Consider the following 13596-nt stretch of genomic DNA (forward strand, 5'->3'; position numbering starts at 1 on the left):
AAGCATGTCAGAAGGACATCTTCTGATTAATTGTTTGTATCTTTCCCAAGCTTCATAGAGGGATTCTCCATCCTTCTGTCTGAAGGTTTGGACTTCCACTCTAAGCTTACTCAATTTTTGAGGTGGAAAGAACTTTGCCAAGAAGGCATTGACTAGCTTTTCCCAAGAGTCCAGGCTTTCTTTAGGTTGAGAGTCCAACCATATTCTAGCTCTGTCTCTTACAGCAAAAGGGAATAGCATCAGTCTATAGACCTCAGGGTCAACCCCATTAGTCTTGACTGTGTCACAGATTTGCAAGAATTCAGCTAAGAACTGATGAGGATCTTCCATTGGAAGTCCATGGAACTTGCAATTCTGTTGCATTAGAGAAACTAATTGAGGCTTAAGCTCAAAGTTGTTTGCTCTAATGGCAGGGATAGAGATGCTTCTCCCCTAAAAGTCGGGAGTAGTTGCAGTAAAGTCACCCAGCACCTTCCTTGCATTGTTTGCATTGTTGTTGTTTTCGGCTGCCATGTGTTCTTCTTCTTTGAAGAATTCGGTCAGCTTCAACAAGAATGCCTTTGTCTTTGTTCCTGCTCATATGAAAGAGAAGAAAACAAGAAAATATGGAATCCTCTATGTCACAGTATAGAGATTCCTTGAGGTGTCAGAGGAAAAGAAAAGTAGAAGACAGAAGTAGAAAATTCGAACTTATCAAAGAAGATGGAGTTCGAATTTTGCATTAAGAGATAGTGTTAGTCCAAAAGTAGAAGGATGTGAGAAGAAGGGAAGTAATTTTCGAAAATTAAGTAAAAGATTTTGAAAACATTTTGAAAAACACTTAATTGATTTTCGAAAATAAGAGTGGAAAAGAAATCAAGTGATTTTTGAAAAAGATTTTGAAATTAGAAATCAAAAAGATTTGATTGAAAACTTATTTTGAAAAAGATGTGATTAAAAAGATTTGATTGAAAAGTTATGGTTTTAAAAAGATATGATTGAAAAGATATGATTTGAAAACAATTTTAAAAAGATTTGATTTGAAAATAATTTAAAAAGATTTGATTTTTAAAAATTAATGACTTGCCTAACAAGAAAAGATATGATTCAAACATAAAACCTTCCTCAACAGAAAAGGCAAAAAATGTTCAATCAAATCATTAATTGTTAGTAAGTATCTTTGAAAAAGGAAAGAAATTGATTTTGAAAACATTTGATTGAAAAGATTTGATTTGAAAAAGATTTGATTTTGAAAAACTGAAAAAAAATTGATTTGAAAACAAAATCTTCCCCCTTGTGCCATCCTGGCGTTAAACGCCCAGAATGGTGCACATTCTGGCGTTTAACGCCCAAACTACTACCCTTTTGGGCGTTAAACGCCCAGCCAGGCACCCTGGCTGGCGTTTAAACGCCAGTCTGTCTTCTTCACTGGGCATTTCTGAATGCCCAGCTTTTTCTGTGTGATTCCTCTGCAGTATGTTCTGAATCTTCAATTCTCTGTATTATTGACTTGAAAAGACACAAATTAAAAATATTTTTGGACTTTTAATAAGAAGGAATAATCAAAATGCAACTAAAATCAAATAACAATGCATGTAAGACACCAAACTTAGCAGTTTGTATACCATTGACACTAACAAAATGAGAATGCATATAACAGAACACTCAAGTCAATAGAATTCAAAGATCAAAACAAGAAAATCATCAAGAACAACTTGAAGATTAATTAAGACACATGCAAAAAATTCGAAAAATGCAAGAAGAACAGAAACATGCAATTGACACCAAACTTAAAATGAGACTCTAGACTCAAACAAGAAATATTTTTGGATTTTATGATTTTGTAAAATTTTTTTGTGCTTTTTCGAAAATTAAGTGAAAAGGAAAATAAAGGTATCAAAATTCTTAATGAGAATTCCAGGAATCATGCAATGTTAGTTTAAAGCTTTAGTCTAAAGGAATTAGACATGGCCGGCTAAGCTTCAGCAGGACATTGCATTCAAGAGCTAAATTGATGATGATCAATCAGCTTTGGTGATGATAAGAACATCACTTTGAAACACTAGAATTCACTCTTAAGAACTCTGAAAAATAAAAAATACCTAATCTAAGCAACAAGATGAACCGTCAGTTGTCCATACACAAGAACAATCCCCGGCAACGGCGCCAAAAACTTGGTCGGCGAAATTGTGATCATTACAACTTCGCACAACTAACCAGCAAGTGCACTGGGTCGTCCAAGTAATACCTTACGCGAGTAAGGGTCGATCCCACGGAGATTGGTGGTATGAAGCAAGCTATGGTCATCTTGTAAATCTCAGTCAGGCAGACTCAAATGTATAATGGTGATGACCGAAAATAACATAAAAGATAAAGATAGTGATACTTATGTATATCATTGGTGTAAGAGCTTCAGACAAGTGTATGAAGATGCCTTCCCTTCCGTCTCTCTGCTTTCCTACTGTCTTCATCCAATCCTTCTTACTCCTTTCCATGGCAAGCTCGTGTAGGGTCTCACTGTTGTCAGCAGCTACCTCCCATCCTCTCAGTGAAAGCGATTGCATATGTCCTGTCACGGCATAGCGGAATTCAGCTGTCGGTTCTCGGTCAGGCCGGAATAATATCCATCGATACTTTTGCATCTGTCACCAGACGCCCCGCCTGCTAGGAGTTTGAAGCACGTCACAGTCATTCAATCATTGAATCCTACTCAGAATACCACAGACAAGGTTTAGACCTTCCGGATTCTCTTGAATGCCGCCATCAGGTCCTGCCTATACCACGAAGATTCCGAAGAATCCAAGAGATATTCACTAAGCCTCAGATGCTTGTAGAACAAGAATGGTTGTCAGTCACCTTGTTCATGGGTGAGAATGGTGATGGGCGTCAATCATCACCTTCATCAAGTTGAAGAACAAGTGATATCTTGGACAAAGAACAAGCGGAATTGAATGGAAGAACAATAGTAATTGCATTAATACTCGAGGTACAGCAGAGCTCCACACCTTAATCTATGGTGTGTAGAAACTCCACCGTTGAAAATACATAAGAACAAGGTCTAGGCATGGCCGAATGGCCAGCCTCCCAATGAGGGTTCAATCATCAAAACATGATCAAAAGATAGATGAAAATACAATAGTAAAAGGTCCTATATATAGAAAACTAGTAGTCTAGGGTGTACATAGATGAGTAAATGACATAAAAATCCACTTCCGGGCCCACTTGGTGTGTGCTTGGGCTGAGCAATGAAGGAATTTCGTGTAGAGACGTTTTCTGGAGTTAAACGCCAGCTTTTAATCCAGTTTGGGCGTTTAACTCCCAATTAGGTGCCAGTTCCGGCGTTTAACGCTGGGAATTCTTGGGGTGACTTTGAACGCCGGTTTGGGCCATCAAATCTTGGGCAAAGTATGGACTATCATATATTGCTGGAAAGCCCAGGATGTCTACTTTCCAACGCCATTGAGAGCGCGCCAATTGGGCTTCTGTAGCTCCAGAAAATCCACTTCGAGTGCAGGGAGGTCAGAATCCAACAGCATCTGTAGTCCTTTTCAGTCTCTGGATCAGATTTTTGCTCAGATCCCTCAATTTCAGCCAAAAAATACCTGAAATCACAGAAAAACACACAAACTCATAGTAAAGTCCAGAAAAGTGAATTTTAACTAAAAACTAATAAAAATATAATAAAAACTAACTAAAAGATACTAAAAACATACTAAAATCAATGCCAAAAAGCGTACAAATTATCCGCTCATCAGCAGCCTTGTCCAGATTCCTGGCTGGATCCGCAATAAGGTCTCTCCCCTTCTACGCCACTCTAAGGAAGGGAAAGAAGTTTGAATGGACAGTTGAATCCGAGCAAGCCTTCCAAGACTTCAAAAAATTTCTGGGACAGCCACTGATAAACCACTATTTTATGGTTTATCTTATGCTCAATTGAGTGGTTTTTATCAACTCTTTACCCACTTATTCATACTATTTGCATGAGTTTACGTTTTCCTTCCGGATTTTGTGCTATGATTGAAAACATGCTTCTTTGGTCTTATATTTGTTAATATTAATCCTCTTTTATTACCATTAGATGCTGTGATATGTGTGTTAAGTGATTTCAGGGATTACAGGGCATGAATGGCTCAGAGGATTGAAAGGAAGCAGGCAAAAGTGGAAGGAATACAAGAAGTTGAAGAAATTGTTAAGCTGTCCAACCTAAACTCTTTGCACTCAAACGACCATAACTTGAGCTACAGAGATCCAAATGAGATGGTTCCAGTTGTGCTGGAAAGCTAACATTCGGGGCTTCGCAACGATATATAATTTGCCATAACTGCTCCGATGCCAGGTGACGCGAACGCGTGGATCACGCGGCCGCGTGACCTGGCAGAAACACAACCCACGCTAACGCGTGGACGACGCCTCCGCGTCACTCCTCTGTGACCTGTACGGACCAGAAAGTGCTGGGAGTGATTTCTGAGCTATTTTTGACCCAGTTTTCAGCCCAGATCACACAGATTAGAGGCTATAAAGTGAGGGAATGCATCCATTCATAATCAGGCTCTCATAATTCACAATTTTAGTTTTAGATGTAGTTTTTAGAAAGAGAGGTTCTCTCCTCTCTCTTAGGATTTAGGTAGGGTTTTTAGAAATTAGGATTTAGGACTTCTCTTAGTTTTAGGAGTAACTCTCGATCCCAGGTTCAATGTTCTTTTACTTTACATTTATTTCTTATTTTCAGATACTTGAATGCTTATATTAGTTATGTTGCCTATTTGGCTTATGCCACATTCATGATGATTTCCCTATTTAATGATATTTGAGGTATTTCAGTTTAATATTACTTTCTTTTGTTTATGCTATTGATTATTCCCACTCTGAGATATTTTATTCCAATAGATTTAATTTCTTTTTCTTTTGGTCTTGGTTGAGAAATCAGTAACTCAGGAGTTATCTTAGCTCAATATAATTGACAACTGTTATCTTTGCTAATTGAACTGAACTTCAATAATCCCAACCTTTTCTTAGGAAATAAATAGGATTCGAAGGTCAACTAATTAGTCCCTTGACTTTTCTTTACTTTAGCAAAGGTTAACTAAGTGGAATTAAGATTCAACTTTCATTATTAGTGATAAGAATAACTAAGTTTGGACTTCCAATTTCTCATACTTTGCCAAAAGTTTGCTTTACAGTTGTTTATTTATTTTAATTGTCATTTAAATTACTTGTCATACTTCTTCCTTAATTCCTAAACCCCCAATTTTACCTTTTTCATAACCAATAATAAGAACATACTTCCCTGCAATTCCTTGAGAAGACGACCCGAGGTTTAAATACTCGGTTATCAATTTTGACAACCAAAACATTTGTACGAAGGGATTTCTGTTAGTTTAGAAGCTATATCTACAACGCGAATATTTTTATAAATTCTTTACTAGCAAAAATCCTAACGTCAAAATGGCGCCGTTGCCGGGGAATTACAAACGTGTGCCTTATTATTGGTTATTGTAAATATTTTTCAAAAAAAAATATTTTTCTTTTACTTGTTTATTTGTTTCTCTTTTTTCCCCTTATTTCTGATAACTACTATGAATTCTCACCCCTCTCGCTTTGAGTTTGGTTCTAACTTTGTTGAAGGAAGTAGAAACCACAGCAGGAATATGCATCAAGGTCAGACCAATCAAGGATGGATGGAGCCAAGAGGATCTAATCAACCCTTTAGGCAACAACACCCTCTAAGATATCATGGACAACGACCATTCTACAATGCATACCCAGCTGAAAGATATGGTGGACAACCTTGTAACTACCAACAAGCCCCACCCCGTGCCTATAGACCATCCTCTCAACATAACCTCGAACCACCACACTCACAAGCTTCTTTTCACCATTCGCCACCATACGATCCTTATCCACCCCAACACCAATCCAATTACTCCCAAGAACCACCACTCCCCCATACACCATACCCATATCCATCAAAGCCAGAATCACAGGTTCGCCTTGAAGAATCAATAAAACAATTTACTGTAACCCTTCATCAACTGGAGCAAGCAATAAATCAATTATCTTCCCGACGTTCAGCCCCTCAACAGACTCCCATGGCTTTATGTGGAGAATCCAATGAAGAACGCAGTACAAAGAAGACGCTAGAAGCTCCAGTGAACAGCATAGAGCATAACTTCGTACTGGAACAAGTAGAGGACGCTGTCATTATAGAAGAAGAAGAGTTGGTTGAAGATTTAGGAGTTGCCGAACCGCCACCTGAATCCAGAGTTGTGGAGAATTCCATCAAGGATGTTACAATTGATGCTGAGGAGGATTTTGCACCGCCTCCAATGCAAATATCTTATGAAGAACTGGACGGAATAACCCAGGACGCAGGTTTCCTTGATGATGATGATCACGAGTCCTGTTCTCTTAGTGACGAACTTGTATCCGCAAGTAAATTCTTTGAGACAGAAGAATCTTCCCCGAGTGAATACGAAGATGATGCAGAGGTCGACTTTTCTCAACCACCTAATTATGACTCAAGTGATGAGGAAGACATGGAAGACTTTGACCAGGACATGGCTGGAATGGAAAAGGTTTGCAAGGAAGTGGAGGAATTCACTGAAGACCACAAGGGAGTAGAGCTTGCAGAACCACTAAAAATACTGATCCCAAGGCCACTACCAACCAACATAGACTTCAAGTGGGTAAAATCCTTGACTGTTATCTTTATTTTTCTACTTGAATATGGTTTACTTGAAACAGATGGCCAGCTTAGAGCTCTTTGCGGCTTTAAGAGTAAGAGGGAAATGGCTCGTACTCAGAGTTGGTGCACAAGGTTCAATAAGGTTTCACACTTCAACTCGAAGCGCACGGATTGGTATCATGCTCAATTGAATGGATCACGGAGAACGTTTGGTCACCATGGTGAGAATATACTTTTTAAACTGCCCGGATGGAATCATGTAGATCAAGACAGAGGCGGATTTAAAAGTAAAGCTTGGGATCATGGATCCTATCCTGACATTCGTCATCCCGGGAGCCTGAAAATTTGTTTGAAGCTGCTCAGAAGCTTTACATGCCTAGTTTGGGACCCCAGAGGCTATTGGCATTCCAAGCATTGGTGGAGATTTCTGGATGAATTTAAACATAAGCCGCCATAACAGGAAGCTCAACCAATGTCCAACTTAAGGACTTTAACTAAAAGTGCTAGGTGGGAGACAACCCACCATGGTATGATCGTTCCTTTTTCATTTTTTATTTAGTTTTATTTGTTTTCGAGTTTTATTTTATTTTATTGTATTGAACCTGGAATTTTACATAACATTCATATTAGCATTGCATTATGCATACTGCATTATTATTAAAAAAAAAAGCACGCACACGACGCGGCAGCGTCACATGTGCATTGTGAAGAAGAGAAATCGAACAGAGAGTTACGCGAGAGCGTGGCTGGAGGCGTGCCCGTGGCATAAATCGTTCCACGTGACCGCGTCGCTGACGCGTCCGCGTCGAGTGGGAACACTGGCCTCCCACGCGACCGCGTCACTCACGCGGCTGCGTGCCTTGGAATTCGACGTAGAAAAGGTGCACGACCGAAAGTTGTGCTAGAGTGGTGTTGGATTGGTGCTAAACGCACAATTCTTCCCACGCGGCCGTGTTACTGACGCGACCGCGTCATATCCTCATTATGGCCACTCACGCGACCGCGTGCCCCACGCGATCGCGTCACCCAATATTTGGCAATTAATGATTTTGAACAGAGAGTTGTGCGAGCGCGAGGCCTCGCGCCAATGGCATAAAACGGGTCACGCGACCGCATGACTGACACGACCGCGTCAATCCGTATAAGTGCAAGTCACGCGATCGCGTCGCTTGCGTCGCACAGCTTATCCTAATTTGCCAAATATCTTATCTTTTCTTCTCCAAATCCTTATTTTTCTTATTTTTTCTTATTTCTTTCTCCTTCCTTTCTTATTTTCTTTGACTTCTCATCTTTTTCATCTCCATTCTATTTTATTTAATTTATTTGCATACTTCCTTCCATTGCATTTTAATTTTGTGCATCTTTTTATTTTCTTTTCTAAATTTATTAATTTTTCCATTGGTGTTACTTGTTCATATTCAACTGTTGTATCTTTTCTGATATTATTTTGGTACTCAGTGACTTGTTTTACACTGTTGGGTAATATTGTTTAAGTCAATGCTATTCTTTTATGATATTGTATTAATTTTGCATTGACATGAATTTTTATTATCTTGCACTCTCTTTCCCATTGTTGCAAATTTTTGCACTCTCGCTTTGCCATGTACTTCTACTGTTTTCTCAGTTGCATGTTGTAGCTACCACGTAATTGAGACCCTTATTATCTGGCATTAATACCCATATTTTATTTATTTTCTATCTTTATTTTTGGGTTATATTTCTTCTTTTCCCTTTTCTTTCATGATGGCCACCACGAAGGGAGAGAAAAAGCTTCTTAATGGGAAGACAAATAAGTCCACCTGCACAATCTTTGGAGAAAGGCATCAGTTGGAGCAGCCCATCCACTTGTACATCTTAGCATGCACCGAGGACGGTGCAATCTTTAAGTGTGGGGAGGTCGATACCGATCTCCATGGGTTAGTACTTTCTTGCCTCAACACCAATGTTTAAATTCTCTTTGTAGCTAGTGGTTGCATTTGCATATTTATTTGATTTTGTGCATATTTTACCACTTGGTTGAAGAAATATTTTCTTTTTCAAGAAATTTTTATAGTATTTCACTAATTTAAATTGAAAAATTTTTGTTAAACTTGTTTGAAGTTATATTTGGAACATGGTTTTTGAGCCAAAGAACACACAACCTGTGAGATTTTGGACTTATTTACATGGTTACATTATTTAACCGTAAATATTTTATTCTTGTGTGTTTCGTCCTCTATGATTGTAATCTATATTTTGTTCCAATATATATGTCCATTATTTAGTGTATTTACATGCTTGCATATGATTGAGGCCATTGTTTGATTTTAGCTCACTTATCCCAAATAAGCCTACCCTTTAAATCACCCTTGTCAGCCACTTTGAGCCTTTTAATCCCCATTTGTTCTGTATTTTACCACATCACTAGCGTTAAGCAGAAAAATAAAAGTAATATCCCAATTGAATCTTTGGTTAGCTTAAGATAGAGATTGTGCATCAACTAAGTATGGGGAAAACTGTGGGAACATGGGTTAATAAGGGAATATATCATGTCTCTAATCTATTTGAATATTGGGAATTTGGGAACCTACTCATGCAAAACCAAAATAGAAAAATAATGGAGAATCCATGTGCATTGATAAGTTATGTTTGCTTTTATGATTCAAAAAAAAGAAGAAAAAAAATTAATATATATATATATATAATATAAATAAATAAATAAGGGGACAAAATTACCCCAATGTTAAGTTAATGAAAAATCAATGCACATGTGATAAATTAAAAAGAAAAAGTTGATACATGAGTATGTGATGTAAAAGTGGGAATTTTGGGTAGCTAGGCATGAACTAGAGTTATATAGAGTATATGTATGTTAGGTGAAAGCTTAGGATAATTAAAGATTCAATTTATAAAGCTCACTTGGCCATACATATATCCTTACCTTTACCTCAACCCCATTACAACCTTGAAAAGACCTCATGATGTTTGCATTGGTACATTAAATATTTGTTGATTGGTTAGATGAAGAACAAGGTTTAGAAAGCATGACTAGAGAAGAGTAGAGTGAATAACCCTATACACTTGAGAGATTATAGTGATATACACTTCCAGTAAGGGTTCAATGCTTGATTCTATGTTCCCTGCTTTCATTAGCTATCTTCTTACAAGTTTACTTGATTTTTATTCTGTGATTTGACTTAGTGGAATTTGATTCATATTTGTCTTAGAGAACGTATTTATTTTTAACCAAGTAGGTAGAAACATTTTGCATTTAGTTGCATTCATAGGTTGCATCTCATACATTCTATCATTCTTCTTCATCTCTTTATACTTTCTTTTGAGCTTAGCATGAGGACATGCTATTGTTTAAGTGTGGGGAGGTTGATAAACCACTATTTTATGGTTTATCTTATGCTCAATTGAGTGGTTTTTATCAACTCTTTACCCACTTATTCATACTATTTGCATGAGTTTACGTTTTCCTTCCGGATTTTGTGCTATGATTGAAAACATGCTTCTTTGGTCTTATATTTGTTAATATTAATCCTCTTTTATTACCATTAGATGTCGTGATATGTGTGTTAAGTGATTTTAGGGATTACAGAGCATGAATGGCTCAGAGGATGGAAAGGAAGCATGCAAAAGTGGAAGGAATACAAGAAGTTGAAGAAATTGCTAAGCTGTCCAGCCTGATCTCTTCGCACTCAAATGACCATAACTAGAGCTACAGAGATCCAAATGAGATGGTTCTAGTTGCGTTGGAAAGCTAACGTTCGGGGCTTCGCAACGATATATAATTTACCATAGCTGCCCCGATGCCAGGTGACGCGAACGCATGGATCACGCGGCCGCGTGACCTGGCAGAAACACAACCCACGCTAACGCATGGACGACGCCTCCGCGTCACTCCTCCGTGACCTGTACGGACCAGAAAGCGATGGGAGTGATTTCTGGGCTGTTTTTGACCCAGTTTTCAGCCCAGAACACACAGATTAGAGGCTATAAAGTGAGGGAATGCATCCATTCATAATCAGGCTCTCATAATTCACAATTTTAGTTTTAGATGTAGTTTTTAGAAAGAGAGGTTCTCTCCTCTCTCTTAGGATTTAGGTACGGTTTTTAGAAATTAGGATTTAGGACTTCTCTTAGTTTTAGGAGTGACTCTCGATTTCAGGTTCAATGTTCTTTTACTTTACATTTATTTCTTATTTTCAGATACTTGAATGCTTATATTAGTTATGTTGCCTATTTGGCTTATGCCACGTTCATGATGATTTCCCTATTTAATGATATTTGAGGTATTTCAGTTTAATATTGCTTTCTTTTGTTTATGCTATTGATTATTCCCACTCTGAGATATTTTATTCCAATAGATTTAATTTCTTTTCCTTTTGGTCTTGGTTGAGAAATCAGTAACTCAGGAGTTATCTTAGCTCAACATAATTGATAACTGTTATCTTTGCTAATTGAACTGAACTTCAATAATCCCAACCTTTTCTTAGGAAATAAATAGGATTCGAAGGTCAACTAATTAGTCCATTGACTTTCCTTTGCTTTAGCAAAGGTTAACTAAGTGGAATTAAGATTCAACTTTCATTATTAGTGATAAGAATAACTAAGTCTGGACTTCCAATTTCTCATACCTTGCCAAAAGTTTGCTTTACAGTTGTTTATTTATTTTAATTGTCATTTAAATTACTTGTTATACTTCTTCCTTAATTCCTAACCCCCAATTTTACCTTTTTCATAACCAATAATAAGAACATACTTCCCTGCAATTCCTTGAGAAGACGACCCGAGGTTTAAATACTCGGTTATCAATTTTAAAGGGGTTTGTTACTTGTGACAACCAAAACGTTTGTACGAAGAGATTTCTATTAGTTTAGAAGCTATATCTACAACGCGAATATTTTTATAAATTCTTTACTAGCAAAAATCTAACGTCAGCCACCTATATTGAGTCAGACACGGAAAGGGGAACCACTCATCTTGTACCTCGCAGTGGAAAATCGGGCAATAGCCTCAACACTGGTCCGAGAAGACAACAATGGGCAACAACCCATATACTTTATCAGCAAAGCATTACAAGGATCCGAGTTGAACTACCAAAAAATAGAAAAATTCGCTTACGCTCTCATAGTAACATCTCGACGACTTCGCCCATATTTCCAGTTTCACACCATTAAAATTCGGACCAACCAGCCCATAAAAGGAATCTTACAGAAAACAGACTTGGCAGGCAGAATCTTGCAATGGGCAGTCGAGTTGTCCGAATTTGACCTTCAATAGGAAACTCGGACGGCCATCAAATCTCAATACCTGGCCGACTTCATTGCGGATTTTACCGACACACCGGAAGTCCCCACAAAATGGAATCTATACGTGGACGGATCCTCAAATAAAATGGGAAGTGGTGCAGGCGTAATAATCGAAAGCGACCAGGGGACCCAGATCGAACTCTCCCTCAAATTTGGGTTCCCCGCCTCGAATAATCAAGCGGAATATGAGGCACTACTAGCAGGTTTGAAGCTGGCTAGGGAGGTCAGAGCTCAAAAACTTATCATCTTCAGCGATTCACAGGTAGTCACTTCATAAATAACAGGCAGCTACCAAGCCAAGGATCCCACTATGAAAAAGTACCTGGACAAAACTCGGGAATAGCTCGGACAACTCGGAGAGCATGAGATTCGACACATACCCCGAGAACAGAATGCCCGAGCTGATGCACTCTCAAAACTAGCCAGCACCAAACCAGGAGGTAACAATAGAAGCCTTATCCAAGAAATTCTACAGAAGCCATTAATCTCGGAAGAAGAAAAGGTCCTAGCCATAACAAGTCACGATCAGGGATGGATGACCCCCATAATTAATTACCTCACAACGGAGGCCCTCCCTACAAATGAGAAAGAGGCAAAAAGGTTAAAACGGGAAGCACAATACTATACCATCATAAATAACACTTTATACAAAAGAGGGATTTCAAAACCATTGCTAAAATGCGTGCCGACTTACAATACTAAGGATATCTTAGAAGAAGTACACATTGGCATTTGTGGCAATCACCTCGGAGCACAAGCACTCGCCAAAAAAGTACTACGGGCCGAATTCTATTGGCCAACCCTACAAAAAGAAGCCATAGATTTCGTAAAGACATGTTCGCCATGTCAGAAGCATGCCAACTTCCACACCGCTCCGCCCGAGGAACTCATCAGCGTAACCTCACCATGGCCATTCGCAAAATGGGGACTCGATCTCATCGGACCCTTTCTCCAAGGATCAGGACAAGTCAAATTCCTCATAGTAGGAATAGACTACTTCACAAAATGGATTGAGGCAGAACCCCTAGCCAATGCCACAGCTCAAAGAAGTCAGAAATTCCTATATTGAAATATCGTCACAAGGTTCGGAGTTCCATTCTCCATCACTACAGACAATGGTACCCAGTTCACAGACGCAGGCTTCAGAAAACTAGCGGCCGACCTGAATATAAAACAACAATTCACCTCTATTGAGCACCCACAAGCCAATGGGCAAGCTGAAGCTGTTAACAAAGTTATATTAGCAGGGTTAAAATGGAGATTACAAGATGCAAAGGGAGCCTGAGCTGAAGAGCTCCCACAAGTCCTATGGGCATATCAAACGACTCCACATTCCACGACAAAGGAGTCACCTTTCCGATTAGCCTACGGGATGGAGGCTATGATCCCAGTAGAGATTGAAGAAAGATCCCCCAGAGTGATCTACTATAGTGAAGACGCCAATTCCCAACTTCAAAGGAAAGAGCTCGAATTACTCCCAGAAGTCCGAGAAAGAGCTCGGATAAGGGAAGAAGCATTGAAGCGACGAATGGCTTCCAGATACAATCAAAAAGTAATACAGCGGACCTTCATGGAGAATGACCTCATTCTAATCCGAAATGACATTGGAACAACTCGACCTGGAGAAGGAAAACT

General features: G+C 38.7%; 1 non-coding gene across 1 annotated transcript; it reads left to right on the forward strand.

Moving 5' to 3' along the window:
- Nucleotides 1-108, forward strand: LOC130983397 (small nucleolar RNA R71). The gene has a single exon (XR_009087391.1). It is a non-coding gene; the product is annotated as a small nucleolar RNA R71 (small nucleolar RNA).
- Nucleotides 109-13596: the final 13488 nt, after the last annotated feature.

The sequence above is a fragment of the Arachis stenosperma genome, chromosome 5 (genome assembly GCF_014773155.1).
Source record: "Arachis stenosperma cultivar V10309 chromosome 5, arast.V10309.gnm1.PFL2, whole genome shotgun sequence".
Classification (NCBI taxonomy): Eukaryota; Viridiplantae; Streptophyta; class Magnoliopsida; order Fabales; family Fabaceae; genus Arachis; species Arachis stenosperma.